Source organism: Mastigoproctus giganteus, chromosome 10 (genome assembly GCF_048544385.1).
Source record: "Mastigoproctus giganteus isolate SK-2022 chromosome 10, ASM4854438v1, whole genome shotgun sequence".
Lineage (NCBI taxonomy): Eukaryota > Metazoa > Arthropoda > Arachnida > Uropygi > Thelyphonidae > Mastigoproctus > Mastigoproctus giganteus.
The window spans coordinates 107,638,460-107,653,167 of record NC_143584.1 but is presented as its reverse complement, the minus strand read 5'-3'; the positions used below and the strand labels follow the sequence as shown (position 1 = coordinate 107,653,167).

The 14,708-nt window shown below is 40.1% G+C and overlaps 1 protein-coding gene across 2 annotated transcripts in view; it reads right to left on the bottom strand.

The window, feature by feature from the left end:
- Positions 1-14,708, bottom strand: part of Tti1 (Telo2 interacting protein 1) — a 600,292-nt gene that overhangs the window by 87,341 nt on the left and 498,243 nt on the right. The window lies entirely within an intron of this gene.

Sequence of the window (14,708 nt, the reverse complement as noted above, 5' to 3'; positions counted from 1 at the left end):
TGGCAGAGTTTAGATTTGCTACATTATGGTGGTTTGTAATTCGCTTGTATAATAGTCTTTCTAGCATTTTGCTCAACGTTGATAGTAGAGCAATGGGTCAGTAAGAGTTGGAGAGCTCTGGTTTCTGGGTCCTGGACATTTTCAGTTCCTCATCTGTGTAGTTGCTGTGAATGTGGCTGGGTTTTATAGTTGTCGTTGCCTGTCATATTTCCCCCTGTTCTGTTGTGAGATCTGTAGATGCTGGTGCTTTGTCTATACGCTTTTGTCTCTATGCCCAATATGCTTTGTCTATAGCGAAACTGTTCAGCATCTGCTTTGAGTTGTTGGATCTTGTCATGGTTTTGTTAATTTGATAGGTGATTATTCTATGGTCTGACTTGGTCCATGTATTTTGTACTTCCCAGCCGGTCATGTGAGCTTTCAATGTTTCTTGTAGTTAAGGTTATGTCTATAAATGCCATCTTCCAGGAAGGTGGCATTTAGTATATTCCCTATTGTGTCCTTCCATGTTGCTGTTAGGTCTCCTTGTGGTGTTCTGGTTGCTGTTCTCACCTCCCCCCCCCTGGGGAGTTTGTTTGTGGTGATTTTATACACCAACCCTCAGGGTTTGTATTCCCACCAGTGGATATGAGGCGCTCCCAGGTTGCCTGTTTGCTTTTCTTGATCTTTTCAGTATTATTGTTTCTAATTTCTCTGTACCTTTGTCTCAGTGCATTTATTTTGGAGACCAGCCAGGTCCTGTAGGCTCTCTGGTATTCTCTCCGCCTTTTTTGTACCTCTCTTCTCAGTCTCTCTTATTCCCGCATCCACCAGCGCATTGCCCCTGGTGGATGCGGGAATTACTTTGGGTTGTTGGATCTTGTCATGGTCCATGTATTTTGTACTTCCCAGCCAGTCACGTGAGCTTTCATTGTTTCTTGTAGTTAAGGTTATGTCTATAACTGCTTCCCATAGGGTGTTGCAGAAAGTGGGAAGGTTGAACGGTTGGTTTTTTACTATGTAGATGTAGTTTGCAAGGAATTATTAAAGTTTCCAACCATTCTCGGTGCCTCTGCGATCTGGCAGTGCTGTGCCAGACTGGCAAATGGCAGTTCACGTCATCTCCCAAGATGATTCTTTGTCCTGCCAAAGTGTTTTGGACCACGCACAGGTATTCTATTGCAAAGTCTATGTTGATTCCTGGCCTACAATATAGTGAGATAGCATAGAAGGCACCAACCGAGCTGATGATGTGAGCACAAGCGACCCACATCGTGCACAGTTGTGGGATTTTTGTAACTGTTATTTTGGTATTTCGGATCATGATGGCCACCCAAAGAGTATCAGTGTCATTTTGGATTATTTTGGATTTCATTGGATATCCTCTCACTTGCTTCAGGTGTGTGTGTGTATGGGTCTTGTACCAGAATTATGTCAGCATTTTTGCTGACATAATTCTTGTCCATGTTTTTGCCTTTTGCTCGTTTATTTGATGTATCGGCACTCCGTTGTTAAATCGTTTGAAGCGAGTCCCCATAGTCGGTTCTTACTTGGTAAGTACTCTTGATTTTAATGTATATGGGGCACTTAAGATCCCTTATAGAGTGGACATGGTTGATCTTAAGGGATTTACAACTGGTGCAAACTGGTTCCTTAGATTTGTTGGGACAGTTATTACAGTCGTGTCCCTTTTCTGAACAGTGACCACATGTTGCTTCAGTCTGGGATCACATGTGAGTGGTATGGTTGTACCTGCAACCACCTGAAGCATTTTGGCATGGCCACATGTTCCCTGAATCTGTGGCTAGTCCATTCAATGTAGATGTGGTTTTTGTGTCCGTAGGATTTTCCATGCCATGGGGGCCAGCTCAACCATCCAGTTACGGTTTCTGCCGTTTCTTGCTCTGATTTTGTATTTTGGGATGATTATGTGTTTTTTATCCCAATTTGGTAGTACACTTTGTAAATTTTTCTTGTGGATTTCTTCAGTTAGTGACTCAAGGGTTATGTCTTGATCCATGTTATAGATGACCACGGATGGCTCTTTTCTCTTGGGGGGGGGAGACTCTGCGGCGAGACCAAGAGTGGGGATCTCGGTATTTGCTATTATCCCTTCTGCTTTGATTACAATCCCAGGATTTCTTGGCTGGATGATGTACTGAGATAGTCGTGGATGATCTCAGTCCATATTTTCTAGGCTTTAAACTTTTTTAGCAGGAATAGTTAAAAGTATTTCATTAATTGCTGACTCAAGTTTATCTTTTAAAATCTCATTAGAGTCAAGAATTTGCGGAACGTTGATGTTCTGTTCCATGTTGGACTTCCAAGGTTGAATTCTATTTGTCATTTTCTGAAAGAGAAATATGTTTTATTAAGCGAAGTATAATTTTTACTGTAGTATCTTTACTGAGTCTGGGAGGGAGCGAAGAGTGGGTATAAAAAATAAAGAAGAGAGCAAAGAGTGCAGATAAGGAATTCTTCACATATATAAATGTAAAGAAGAGAAGGACAAATCAGACTGGTCCCATATGCAATTGGGTGGGATAGTATTAGATACCACAACTTATGTAACTCAACAGTTACTTTGCATCCATATTTACAGAAGAAAAACCCTTTATGTCAATGATCACATATGGGAATGAAGTGGAAAAATATGTAATTAATGATATTGAAATTTTACATGATTATTTAATGAAAAAATTTTCAAGCGTACAGGCGAGTAAGGCTCCTGAGGTCGATGACATATACCCTATAATCTTAAGGGAGGTGACAATTGGGTATGGAACCATTAGTGTATTGAACCATTAAGGCTAATAACAAGAGTATCACTGGGCTCGGAGAGATTCAGTTGGATTAGAAAACTGTCAGTGTATCGCTAATATATAAAGGTGAGAAGTGGGAAAATACCGACTAGCTAGTCTAACTTCAGTAGTAGGGAAAATCATGGAATTCTGAAGGATACACAGCATGGTTTTGTAAAAGGAAAATCATGTTTAACAAATCTGGTTAGCAATTTTGACAGGGTCACTCGTGAGCTGGAGTCAGGGAATAATTTTGACATTGTGTATCTAGATTTCAGCAAAGCATTTGACTCAGCCCCACATGAGCGGTTACTTTATAAGCTGGAACAGGTTGGAATCACAGGGAAAATCCTTAGATGGATAACAGGATGGCATCAGGCAGAGGGTTGGTTATTTCAGATAAATGGTTATTTCTCAGATTAGGTTAATGTAAGAAGTGGGGTTCCTGGGGGAACCCCATTTCTTATATTAACCCAATCTGAGGAATATGGTCCGATCAGTATTGGGACCAGTGTTGTTTTTGATTTTCTTAAATGATATCAATGAAGGGATAGAGGTCGCAATGCTAAATATTCAGATGATGTAAAGATTGGTACAGTAGTTAATGATCACAGCCAAGCAGAGCTTCTTCAGAGTGACCTGGATAGACTTCAGGGATGGTCAAAAAAGTGGCAGCTATGATTTAATCCAGCAAAGTGTAAGGTTTCGGACCTGGGGAACAGTAATCTCAAAATATTTTATACACCTGGCAGAGTTGAACCAAAGCCGATAGTGGAGGAAAGGGACTTGGGTATTACGATATGGTCCGATATGAAGTTCTCCAAGCATTGTAGACTGGTTACAAGGAGGGCCTATGGTGTCCTATTGATGATTTATTGAACAATCGCTAGTAGAGATAAGGACGTTATAATCCCATTATATAAGGCTATTGTTAGACCACACTTGGAATACTGTGTTGAAGTATAGAGACCACACCTAAAAAAAGACATCGAACTTCTTGAAAGGGTCCAAAGGACTAGTAACTCACCTGACGAGATCAGAAAAAGGATGACTATTATGAGGAAAGACTTCGAATATGTTGGTTTCACAGCTTGGAAACTAGGCACTTTAGAGGAGACTTGATTGAGGTATTAAGTCTCTGACTGGAAAAAGTAAAGTGAATGAGCACGAAATTTTCAGCTATAAATGATTCTAGAACTAGGGGCTATAAATTAAAGTTAAGGGGGGGGAAGTTTAGACTGGATTGCAGGAAGTTTTATTTTAACCAGCAAATTATAAATTACTGGAATAAGTTACCTACATCAGTGGTTGGGGCTGACAGCTTAGAGAAATTCAAAGGTCAGCTGGGTAGTTACCTATGGGAGGAGGGAAATGTATAGGTTGCTTGTTTGATTTTATTTTCTTTTTTTTATTAATTTTTTATTATTATTATACTCTCTTTTTTTTTTTTTTTTTTTTTGTTGGTGCAGCATAAGCCTTAGGCCTTCTTGCACCATTACTAATACTAAATAATTTCCAATTGTATTGTGTCCCACTTTGAAATACTGTGATAAACAACCTGTGATAAATGTGTATGCCTCTGTGAAGTACGAAGTTTCGATGCTGTATCCAATTCTATAGCTATTTCAGAATTTTGATTGCCATCATAAATTTTATGTTAGCATCTGCAGTTAAAAGATTTGCTTCTTTGCGACATAGCACATCTATTGCTAACTTTATAGGAATTAGTGTAGATAAGGGTTCACATCTGGTGAGTATGGACCTAGCAAACCCAGGGTCCTGAGCTGGATATCATCATTCTTCTCTTTCTTGGCGATTCAATTGTACTTCTCTCTCTTGGGAATTTTTTTTTTTTTTTGGCTGGTGCAGCATAAGCCTCAGGCTTCCTTGTACCTTATGGGTAATAATAATAATAATATAGCCGCAGATAATAAATTAAATTCATCTTCAGAAAAATAAATGCTTGAATCTAAATCAATTAAAGCTTTCTGCACACAATATCTCAACTCAAAAATCTTTCAAGCATGGACAATAAACTGTTCCAATGAGCATTGGAATCTAATTGCATGACAATTTATTTGCCAAATTCTGCTACAGTATACTTTTTTAGATATTTATCATTTTTGGTTGGTGATTGTAATATCACTTTATATGATTAATCATAAACAATTATTTTTAAATTAGTACCGAGGAACCAGTATTTTTGTATCACTACCGGAAAACAATTACCAGAATTCTGGTATTCGGGATCTCGGTTTTGTAAGCCCTACCTTGCAGGTACCTAATCTCTGCAATTTGCATAACTGAAGCCTCTCTTGTTAAGAGCACCCCTCTGTCCACTAATCAATCTTGTTCCCTTCTCTGTATCCTTCCTAAAATGAGGCCTCCAAACAGTACTCAAATCATGTCCTGATCGCTGCTTTATACAATAGGATAATCACCTCCTTAACTTGGCTAGCAATGCAATATTCCTGTATTTAATTGACTAAACTCTGTGCTGTCCTGGCAGCCTGTCTACACTGTTCAAAGAACTTCATATCAAACTGCACAATTACCCCAAAAGCTGCTTTTCATTTTCCACTACCCTGAGTGTAGTACTACATAGTTGATATCTTATTCTGGAATTACTGCCACCCATATGCAGTACCTTGCATTTCATAAACTTCAATTACCATTTCTAAGCACATCAGCTTAATTTTTCTAGACTAGTTTCAGCAACATGACTTCATTACTCTGGTTAACTACTATGCTAACCTTTGTATTATCTGCAAATTTAGACAATAAGCCTGGTATACCCTCATCAATATCATTAATAATTACAGAAAACAACAATGAGTCAAGCATTGAATCCTGTGGGACACTGCTAACAACATTAGTCCATAAATAGAAGTGTCCATTCATAACCACTCTCTGTCTTCGCATTGTAAGTTTTGCAACTTACAGTGTCTGGAGAATAGGCACACATGATTTGAGCATGCTCAATGCTGATGGGATTCTTTCTCTTGCTTAGAATAAGCCTAAGAGGGCATAAATTCAAATTCAGGAAAGACAGCTGTAGCATAAATGTTGATTGCTGGAACAAGCTTCCATCTGTTGTAGAAGTTGATAGCTTAAATAGATTCAAGGTAGAACTAGACAAACATTTGGAGTGAGTGGATGGGTGAAATGAGAAGTTTTTTTTTTTTTTTTTTGGCTGATGCTATATAAGCTTGCTTTCTTGCATCATGTGCCTTTACTAATGCTAATGCTAAAAAGAATGCATTCACTGCAGCACTGATGACACTGTCGGTGGGAAAGGAAATGCCAGTGTTACCGCCATCGTGTTCGGATGTATGATATATGGCTCTATGATTTTTGCATAAAAAATGTGTGCAAACTACAGTTTATGCTCTACAGTGTGTTCTCTCAAGAAGATATACAGTACAGAAGTCCCTTGGTGAGAAATTCTTAGCATCCTATTGGGTGTTTATTAGATCCCAGCATCATTTATCTGTTTTCTTTGTTGCTAGACTGCACGGTCACCATTAGGCTGATGGCAGGGAAATAGAGAGCCGACCAATGTAACGTGGCTAGCACACTGGTATCTGCACCTTGACTGGGGAGGTTGCCCTCATAGTGATTGCCCCCTTGTGTTAACTTGGACAGAGACAATGTTCCAATATTTCCAGACTGTGTTTAAAGCGATATTATAGAGGAAATCATGACTTTTGTGCTTTTCCCCCTACTCCCATAAACTTTCCACTGTGAGGCGTGAACTTCTTACTTGTGCAACACATTGAAATCCTAATGTCATCATCATCTTTGGCATTCCCTGAAAACTCCACAGGGAACTAGTCCCATTGCTCTGATGCATTTTAGCACTTGGCTGTTTCCCCTCCCCCCACCACATGACCAAGGGGAGAGCTCAAACTTTCGATTAACAGTTGCAAGACACCTAATAAACCTATGGACAATCCAGAATACCAAAAAAAATGGAGGAAAAATCAGACAGAACTACCATCACTGCAGAACAAGATAAAAATAATGACTCGATATTGATAGAAAATCAAGAAGAGATGGACTCCTGTTCAGGAGCCTCCCGAACAAAACAAAAAATCGAAAAATGACCGTCCCAAAATCAGAAAGGGAAACCTGCTCGCAATCCGAGCAAAAGGAGACAAATGAAGTAGGTGCCACATAGAACGATGCACCAAAAAATGCAGAGTCCCCCCTGGACCCTACGGTCTTGTCCTGACCAGATGCTGGCCCTCCAGCTGCAGCTCAAAAACAAGCCGAAGGAATCCTCTAGCAGAATAACCACCATCCTCATAGGAGAAATTGTGACCATCTCGACCAAGCTGGAAGCAATCCTACAGAAGGTCCACATAGAAGCGGTAACAAATAAGGCCAAATTGGAGACTTATATGGAATGTGGGGCAAAACAAATGCCACAGCAGGCATCCACTTGCGCAGAAACACTGAGGAAACCTACAAATGTACTGACCAAAAGTTAACCGGACCAAAGAAAAACCCTTCTGCCCACACCCAACATAGTGGTTTGACCAGCAGGGAATGAAAAATCCACCAGTGAGGAAATAAAAATGAGTCACAGAGAACTTGAAAGAGGACTTCGGCGCAACTAGAATCAAAGCTATCCGAAAAACAAGGAACCCCAGAATAGTTATTGAAATGGCAATCAAAGAAGCACAGGAGATTATAACAAACTCTAAGATCTCTACCCAAGGCCTTACCATGGAGGCTCCAAAAGAAAAGGGTCATCTGTAATCATTTTTGATACTGACCAGGACATGACACCTGAAGGTCTAAGGGAAGAGATATACAGCAAAAACCTCCGAAACAAATTACCTGACAAGGATGAAAAACAGTTATTATACCCAAGTACAGAACAAAATCTAGAAATAGTGGAAACTGCAACTGGGTGGTAGAGCTGGCCCCCGAAGAATGGCAGATTCTACAAATGCAAAACACCATATATATAGAGTGAAGTAGTCCTAGATTTAGAGAATGTGTGGATGTACCAAGGTGCTTCCGATGTTGCAAGTACAGCCATACAATACACATACACCTGCACCCAAAAAGAAGCAACATGTGGCGAGTGCTCTGAAATGGGCCACAATTACAACAGCTGCCCAAATAAAGAGAAAGATCCCATCTGCACCAACTGCAAATCCCTGAGGTTAGATCATGCCCAATCCACACGTGACACAAACTGACCAACCTACTAGAAAGCTAAGAGTTCATATCAGTCATGAATCAATTATGGGGACACACCATAAGAAATTAATAATGGAATCCTAGTGGTGCACCAAATAAACATGCAGTAGGCCAGAGAAGTGGCCGACCAAGTATGGCAAAACGCTGATGAGGCTAATGCAGATGTTATCCTGATACAGGAGCCCTACACTAACACAGGGCAAGTCAGGAGCTACCCGATCCGATATAAAAATTGTGCAATGCAAGGAAGACACTCCGAGGGCGGTGGTGATAGTACAGAACCTGGAAATAACCACGACAAAAATACCACAACTCTGGGCAGCATGGGCCCATATTATTAGCTCTGTTGGCAGCCTGTATGTGATCTTGCTGTACTGCAGACCCGGAATAGAAACAGATTTCGCTATCACTTACCTACAAATGGTGCAAGCAAGCCTAGCAGGACAAAGAGTCGCAATCAGCGGCGATGTAAACTGCTGCTACTGTCTGGCACAGCACTACGTCGGACTGATGCGGTACCAGGAATAGACAGGGCTCGAGTAGTTCCTAGCAAATTCTATCTCCACTGTAAACAATCAACCTTTCAATCTACTGACTTACTGCAACACCCTATGGGAATCAACCATACACATTACGCTAACCACAAGAAACAGAGAAGCTCATGTGACCAACTGGACAGGCAAAATGCCTGGACCACATCGGATCACTGCACAATCACCTTCAATATCAAGAGAATGATGTCAAGACCAACAAACGGCAAATACGTGGCAAGCAGTTTTGCCATCAAAAAGGTGAACTGGGAGCTCTTTTGAGAATAACTGATCTGCAAAGCACAAGCACAGGAGGAACTGACTGGACAGGAGAGTGGCAGGATGGAAAATGTGCACAGAATGCAGGAGAAAGTCACCCACATCATCTCCACTGCAGGGGAAATGGCGATGAAAAGGAAGATACCCTCCATAGAAGCCATGCTGTGGTAGACCCTGGAGCTACAAAGACTACGAAAGCAAGTACAAATAAAGAGAAAAGAATACCAGAAGGCCCGGACAACCTGGCCACCAGCAGAAGTAGCCTATCTGAGACATCAATACTAAGAAGTACGCAATGCCTACACTGAAAAAATAAAGAAAAATAAGAGAGCCTCATGGGAACAACTAGTCTCTGTGACCAGATATAAGAACCCCTCAGGGGTTGGTATACAAAATAACCACAAATAAACTCCCGGGGGTGTGTGTGGGGGTAACTACGGCAACAAAAATGCCTCAAGGATCCCTCACTACAACACGGAATGATTCAAAATACAATCATTCTAGAACCCCTAGACATCCTCAGTGACAAGCAGGAAGAAATCCTCAGTGACAACCGAACGAGGCATATACATCGCAACAAATGGAGCTGCCCTTCACCATAGAGGAGCTACAAAATGCTGTGGTACAGATGTGAAACAGGAACTGCCTGGGACCGGATCTCCTGGAGCCAGAGCTGATTAAAAAAGGCTGTGGAACACATACCTGGTCTCTTGCTCAAACTATTAAAGTGCTGCCGGAAAGTGGGGAAATTTCCAACCTCCTGGAAAATCGCAACCTCCTAGCATTGGTGTATATGGAAGTATACATGCACCTCTTCTTAGTTACCCAAACATGAAGTAAATACATGGCCCATGTATTTACTTCTTTCATGATGACTCCCCAGCAGTCCTTAAAATCCCCAGTACCTTGCTTTTAATGCTGCTGCTCTTCTATCGGAACAACAGCTGCTGCTGCTGCTGTTGTTGTTCCGATAGAAGCAGTGCAAGAATCTCTTTCACTTCTGCTTGTGATTATGATTAATTGTTAATCTATTAGTCTGTGTATTCCCCCCACCCCCAAGCTAGCAGTTTTCTGACCTAACACTGCCTCAATAGCACCAGCAAATATTCTTGCGCCCTTTATATTTAAATGTATCCCATTTGTGTAAAAACAGCCCTCTCCTGTTAACAAGCACAGACCACACTATGTAAAATTCTACCCCACAAGCCTTGCACATTCTCTCTAGGGCTGAGCTGACTGACAAGACTCTCAACATATACTCCCTTCTATCATGTCTGGGCAGTGCAAACACTTTCAAATTCAATTCTAACTTGTGACTTTTTCCCAACGCTGCCCTGTACTTAAGTAAATTCTCAGATTTCCTACTCTTCATATCATTAATGTCAATGCATACTACAATATCACTGCTTGTGCCTTTATAAGATGATATCTGCTCTACAACGTCATCTATTTTTGCCCCTGGTCCTATTGTACCTATTCTTCTTTTTGCACAATGTATTTCCCATTTCCTCGTCAACAGAATCACTGACAATAATCACCTCCTATGGGACCAGCACATTCTGCCTTAGAGATTGCCGCTGTACTGCTTGATGCACAAGTGTGAGCTCTGGTATTCAGTGGGGCAGCTGAGTTCTAGAATGGTCTCCCCATTTTAATTCCTTCAAGGGAATCTACCTAACTCTTTAAACTCTCATAAAGACCTATCATAACGCTGAGCTGACACATAATTTCTTTACACACAAAGACATTCCTTTGGCTGTATCATATCCTGTTCCAGAAAGATCAGTAAACATCAAAAAGTTACATGTTTTGTTCAGCTGTGATTCGTGGGAGCATTGTCCCCTTGGTTTTCTCCCAAGCCACAGAATTTCCACTACTTTGTGCCTGTTGCTTTGCTGCTCTAGTCTGGGGTATGATTTCCATTTAAATACAATTTAATTGATCAACAATGAAAATTAATAAATTTAATAAATGAACTTACAATACTATATTAAGTTAACTTCTGAAATAATAGATTCGTTCATAAATGCAGTAATATATATTACGCTATCAATTTCAAGATATATAAATACACTACACTGTTATGATCACAGTTTTAAATTAGCAAGATCCTTACTAAAAAGTAAAATTTTTTAGTTAAAAACAAAAAAAAAAAAAAAATATATATATATATATATATATATGCCTAACAAGTGATTAGGACCTTCAAGCTACTCATTTATCACAATTAGACACTATTATTCCACTGAACTGCTGGTACATATTATGATATTTCAGCCAAAACAGCGACGCAATAGATGAATAATAAAAGTTGTAATTTAAATCACTAGCTAAATAAACATGAAATGAAAGAGCCACTGTTCCTCGAGCACTGCAGTTAATGTCAGTGGAAATTGCTGCCATTTCAGAACATAGTGGGAATTGATCTGCACATCTCTCCTGTGTCTATGTTGTGGGGGGACAATGGAACAAAGAGCAAACATCAAGTTTTGTGTTCGACTGGACAAAAATTGCAAGGAAACATTTTAAACGATGACGCCAGTGTGCAGAGAGAACTGTTTGTCTCGTGCATGTATGTCTGAGTGGCATAAACATTTCGCCAATGACTCATGTGCAATGTTCTGAAATATTTCAGATTTGTGTGTAGTAACAAGGAAACCATTAGGCAAATAAACCAGGATTTGAAGAAAACAAAGGTCTGTGCACAGTCTGTTCCACATTCATTAGCAGGTGGTCATTAGTGACAGGTGCAAATTGAACGCTGCTGAGAACTCATTTAGGCTGCTGAAAGCAAACCCAACTTCCTGAATTTGATCATTACGAGTGATAAGATGTGGCGTTTTCAACACGCCCTACAATGAAGTGACAAAGTGAGGAGTGGAAGTTGGCAAACTCTCCCAAAGCCAAAAAAAGTAGATCAAGAAAGGCCAAAAATCAAAACCATGCTCATCACTTTCTATGATAGCATGGGAAGTGTGCATAAAGAGTTTGTGCCTAAGGGCCAAAGTGTTACTGCTGTCTATTATCTGGATGTTCTGAAACATTTGTTGCAAAGAATCCATCATGCAGTCTCAGTATGGAGAAGATGGCAATTAGTTCCTCTTTCATCACAACACACCAAGCCACTAGGCTCTCATTGTCCAGGAGTTTTTAACTAGCAAAAAAGTCTGTGTACTGTCACACCCACCATGTTCACCAGACTTAGCCAAATGTGACTTCTTTTTGTTCTCAAAGCTCAAGGCACCACAGAAAGGCTGTTATTTTCATGATATGACACCATTCAAAGAGATGTGGTGAGAACAATGAAAAGTATATCAGTCATGGCCTTCCACCAGTCATTCCAGTCACTTTGAGATTGATGCATCCAGTGTGTGGAAGTTACTTTGAATAAACCAAAAGTTTATTCAAAGGTTAGTTTACTCATACGAGTGACCATTATTATTATTATTATTTTTTTTTTTTTTTAGCATCAATCTTGTTTTCCAATTGCAGCACTGTTTATATGATTAAATAATATAGGTCTCATAATATTAGCATTAGCATTAGTAGAGGCATTTGATGCAAGAAAGCAAGCTTATGCAGCATCAGCCAAAAAAAAAAAAAAAAAAAAACCCACTTCCACTTCACCCCTCTGTTCGTTCAAAATACCTGTCCAGCTGAGCCTTAAACTTATTTAGGCTATCAACCTCCACCACAAGGGATGGAAGTCTGTTCCACCAACCAACCACCCGCTGGCTAAAGGCAAATTTCCGCACGTCTATCCTACATCTGTCTTTCCTCAATTTGAATTTATGCCCTCTCAGGTGATTTTTCTGAGCTAGAGGAAGAATCCCATCAGCATTGAGCATGCTTAAACCATTCAAGGCTTTATACATCTGATCACCTCGCTGGTGATTCAAGGCTTTATACATCTGATCACCTCGCTCTATCAGATCACCTCGCTGGTGCCTAGTCTCCAGACACTGTAATTTGCAAAACTTAAGCCTTTCTTCGTAAGAGCACCCCTTTGTTCCATTCACTAATCTTGTTGCCCTTCTCTGTACTCGTTCCAGCAGCTCTACATCCTTCTTGAAATGAGGCCTCCAGACCTGTATACAGTACTCTAGGTGTGGCCTGACCATCGCCTTATACAATGGAATAATCACCTCCTTATCCCTGCTGGAAAAATTCCTGTATATCATTGACAATACTCAATGAGCTACTCTTGCAGCCCGTCTGCACTGCTCAGAGAACTTCATATCTGCCTGCACAACCACAACCAAGTCCCTTTCATTCTCTACCACTGTCAGTGTAGTACCACAGAGTTGATACGTTGCTCTGGGGTTGCTGTGTGTAGTACTTTACATTTGTCAATGTTAAACTTCATTTGCCACCTCTCAGCCCATCTGCTCAACCTTTCCAGATCCTGTTGCAGCAGCATAGTGTCAGTAGTGTCCTTGACAACCCTGCCAACCTTTGTATCGTCTGCAAACTTGGACATTAAGCCCGATATACCATCATCAATATCATTTATAAATACAGAAAACAATAATGGACCCAACACTGAGCCCTGAGGGACTCCACTAATAACATCAGTCCACGATGAGCAGTGTCCATGATTACCACTCTCTGTCTTCTCCCCCTCAACCACCCCTTTATCCATAGCAGCAATTTGCCTCCAATGTCACACTGCTCCAATTTGTGTAGCAGTCTTCCATGTGCAACAGTATCAAAAGCCTTTCTAAGATCCAAGTATATAATATCAAAGTTATTCCCTGCATCCAGTTCCTTTGTGACTGCATCATAGTATCCAATGAAGTTGGTCAGGCAAGACTTCCCCTTAACAAAACCATGCTGTGTCTGAGCTATAACTGAAGTCTTGTCTAAATGATCCTGCAGTGCTTCTTTAACCAGTGCCTCCATTAATTTTCCTGGAACAGAAGTTAAGCTCACAGATCTATAATTACTTGTGTCAGCCTTTGATCCTCCTTTGTGAATTGGGGTCACATTTGCACATTTCCAGTCTATGGATACCTCCCCTGAGTCCAAGGAAGCTCTCATAATTATGGCTAAGGGTTTGCTTACTTCCTTTGCTGCCTCCTTTAATATAACTGGATAGATCCCATCCACCCCGGGTGCCTTTCTTGTGTTTATCTTCAACAGTTTCTCCTCCACTTTACTCCCAGTTATTTCAAGATTCTGTAGCTTACTGCTAGAGTTGAATACACCTCTGGCATTCCCCTCGCTGAATAACTCCTCATGTGTGAATGTCGATGCAAAATATTCATTTAGTTTGTTAGCTACCTGAGCAGGATCATCAACACTTGACCCATCAATATCAAGTGGACCAATCTGATTCATCCCCTTCCTTCTAGAGTTTACATAGGTAAAGAACTCTTTGCTGTTTTTCTTTGCATCCATATGATTATATTAGAGACCTATATATTTTATATAATAAAAATATTTACTATAGATCTACTATTTTGTGGGCCCATGATTATGAGAGTGCCTGGGACTTATAAGACTGATCTGGCACTGGTGCCAGTGAGTGCTTTCATTTTAAAAAAATATACATTATTCATATCTCCATCCATTATAATGTTGAAATAAAGAATAATGTTACAAATTGAACAATTTTAATTGTTCAATTTGTAACATTGAACAATTAAATTTAACAATTTGTTGCCTATTTCAAGGTTAAATGGTAGACTTTATGCATTGTGTACATGATTGAGGATTATTTACTTCCAATTCAATGTTATAAATATTTGCATTAAGATGTTTATGATTATGATCCTTTTAATATATACATATATATTTTTTCCCTTTTAAATTTACAAAGACTGACATTTGCATTGTAGTAGTAGTAGTGGCATGTGATGCAAGAAAGCAAGTGTATGAGCTCATGCAGCATCAGCCAAAAAAA